Raw genomic sequence first — 3,354 nt, forward strand, 5'->3', positions numbered from 1 at the left:
TTCAAAGCTCCTGCAGTAGTTTTCAGCATGTTGCAGTCCTTCATGAAGATGTCAATAAGCAAGGCTTCTTGATGTTGCTGGACAAATCATCGCATGGTTTTCAGAGCTAGCTGAGCCTTCAAGGGCAAAATGTAAGGTGTTTTTCCTGATCACTTTTCAACAGCATTAGCTTTTTTTGGAGCGAGGGAAGAGGTAAGCTCTCCATTAAAACTGTTCCAAGTTTTGTAAGGTTTCCATGTACCTTCCTCCTGAGTACCTGTGGCACCGTAATTAAAAATCAATTAGGCATTATGCAGGGGAAAAAACCTGGAGAAGGCAGGTTTCTGAACTGCTGTGTGCTTATGTTCTGTGGCTGACTTTAATGCAAGAGTAAGAAGTTTTGTCCTTGTGCCTGAGAAACATCTGGTCCTTTCTGTTGGAGTGAAAATGGTCATGGTGATTAACTGAAGATTTTTCTTGTACTACTAGTTTCTATAGCATCTATGCACATTTTACATACAATGATAGTGAAATTCTTAGTGAAATTCTAGAACTCTTAGGCTCTAGTTCTTTATTTTTGAAGTGTAAAAAACCCCCACAACTCAGAACAACCCTTAAAGTGTCAAATCATGCTTGGAAGGAAATCTAGAGTTTTCTGTGCAATTGGCTCTGGATTTACTTGGTTCTGGGAACAAGTCTGGATCCTTTTGATGGCAATGCTTGGTTCCCAGTTCTCAGTGCACGTCAGACTGGACTTTCTGATATGAGGAGTGTCGCTATCAGGATGTTCTTGACAGCATGAAACTTCTTCAACATACCTAGATCTGGAGCTTCTAATTACTAAGAACTAGGAGCAAAGCTGTAAACTGGGGTTCAGGGAGGAGCTGTAGCAGCTGCCTGAACTGTGAAGGCAGTTTTAATAATATATAACACATCTAATGTCTAACACATACTATAATAAATAATACAGAGTAAGCGTATTTAATATAAATATCAGATATACTTTGTTAATACTTCAAAATATATAATCTTATAAACCTAATTTATATATTAATATTTTATATTGGTTAAGGATTATGTATCATCTCTGAACTTCAGCTTCAAACACAATGAATGGTTTTAATTCGGGGTAGGTATGACCTGTGGGCAGGTGTCATCCAGAAAAACAGAAGGAAGGATGCCTATAGAAGGAAGAGTTAGGCTTTGTATACTGGTAATGGTTGAGCCTGGTATGAAATCAAAGCTGAAGTTAGAGATTGACTGGGTACTCAGGGTGCCAGAGGTCAGAGATCACATCTGCCTAGATGTGATTTGACTTGGATTTTCGTCCTGAACAGTATGCTGAACACTGATGAAATGGTTGAGGTTCGAAGGGGGCTCTGGAGGTCATCTGGTCCAACCCCCCTGCTAAGATAGAGGCTAGAGCCAGTTGTGCAGGACTGTGTCCAGACAGCTTCTGAGTATCTCCAAGGAGGGGGACTCTACAACCTCCCTGGGCAACTTGCGCCAGTGCTCAGTCACCCTCACAGTGAAAAACTGTTTCCTGATAGTCAGCTGGAACCTCCTGTGTTCCAGTTTGTGCCCGTTGCCTCTTGTCCTGCCACTGGGCACCACTGAAAAAAACCTGGTTCCATCCTCTCTGCAACCTCCCTTCAGATGTTTATATACATGAGTAAGATGCCCCGTGAGCCTTTTCCTGGCTGAACTCGGCCTTTCCTCATGGGGGGGATGCTCCGGCCCCTTAATCATCCTTGTGGCCCTTCCTTGGACTGTCTCTGGTATGTCTATGCCTCTGTTGTACTGGGGAGCCTGGAACTGGACACAGCACTCCAGGTACGGCCTCAGGAGCGCTGAGGAGAAGGCAAAGATCACTGGGTCTTCAACCAGCGGCAACTGGTGGTCTTGATGCTGCCCGAGAGACCGTTGGCTGCCTGGTTGCAAGGGCACTTTGCTGGCTCATGTTCACTTGGTGTCTAACCAGGACCCCAGGTCCTTTCCTTCCAGGCTGCTGCCCAGCTGGGTGGCCCCAGCCTGGACTGGTGCCTGGGGTTGTTCCTCCCTGGGGGCAGGACTTGGTGCTTCCCAGTGCTGGGCCTCACTGAGGTTCCGTGTTGGCCCTTAGAAAGGGGCTCATCCCTGGGTGGGCTCAAACCACCAACCTTTCGGTTAACAGCCCGACGCGCTAACCGACTGCACCACAGAGACTGGTACGCTGTACTTCAGGGAAGCTGAATTCCTGATGAGTTTGGTAACGGCTGATGGTGGTGGCTGTATGTGTTGGACAGTGACAGACCTGTACTGTGTGGCACATTGCTCAAGAAACCTGATGTGGTGTTGTGTCAGAATATTGTAAGAGATGGGGTGGGAGCGGTTTGGAAGAAAAGTTGTTACCTCCTGTAGGGTGTGGAAAATGAGATCCTTTTGATCTGAAGACTCCTCAGGAAGGGAAGGCTTGGGGTCATCTTGTGCTAGGCAATCTGCCGGTGTTTCAGAGGTGGGTTAACAGCACTGTTTCTCTAGACAAAGCCACAGAAAGGCCCTGCAGTACCCACCTGCTTTTTGTGGACGCGGTAAGAGGTCTGAAAACCTGTGTGGCTGCCAACGTTAATGCAATTGAAGCAAAACACAGATACACCTCGCAATACAGACTGGGAGACATCAGAGACGCTGACCGCAGAATTTCCGCTGCACTGGGGGACTGGGGGTTGGAGATGAGAGCGCTCTTGGGCGGATCTTAACAAACTGAAGATTTCATGGCAAAACTTGCAGGTTTATGTTTTTAAGTTTCATAGGTGTGCTGCCTCAAAGAAAGCACTGATAACTGCAGTTTGTAGTGGGCGTGCATATTTTTCAGTCATTCAGTGAGTTCAGCGAACTTGGCTGAGTTCTGTTCCACTCGTGAAACTACCTGGTTTATGTCTAGTTTTCAGGTAGAAAGAAACTGTTTTAATATTAAATTAATTTAATATTAATTTAATATTTAATCTTAGCCTTTTGGGTTGTTCATTTGAGAAAGAAAATACAGCAAAATATGTTGGCTTGGAAATGGTTGAATTGCTTTTAAAAAAGTTGGGAAGCTTAATCTTGGCAAGGTTGTGCTTTGCAGCACTGCTGGCAACGTTGTTGATGAAGTGCTCCTGTAGCTGAGTGGTGTAAGCACAAGAAGACATGTGGGTAACTGTTTTAGAAAGAGTTTGACCAATTTTCTTCTGGAGGGGTAGGGACTGATAGGTGGAGGAAAGCGTACTTCTAGCAGTAGTAGCAAATGGCCTCTCCTAGCATGGAGCTTGGGAGAGTGGCTTCCTTTCCCTTTCTCTGCTGTTTTAAGCTGTACTCTAAGGCCGTCTCCGCCATGTCCCTCACAGCTGTGGAGCA

At 45.6% G+C, this 3,354-nt stretch overlaps 1 non-coding gene across 1 annotated transcript; it reads right to left on the minus strand.

Annotated features, from left to right (window-relative positions):
* Positions 1-2,110: 2,110 nt before the first annotated feature.
* On the minus strand, positions 2,111-2,184 carry TRNAN-GUU (transfer RNA asparagine (anticodon GUU)). Its single transcript has one exon. It is a non-coding gene; the product is annotated as a tRNA-Asn (tRNA).
* Positions 2,185-3,354: the final 1,170 nt, after the last annotated feature.

This window comes from Falco biarmicus, chromosome 4 (genome assembly GCF_023638135.1).
Source record: "Falco biarmicus isolate bFalBia1 chromosome 4, bFalBia1.pri, whole genome shotgun sequence".
Lineage (NCBI taxonomy): Eukaryota > Metazoa > Chordata > Aves > Falconiformes > Falconidae > Falco > Falco biarmicus.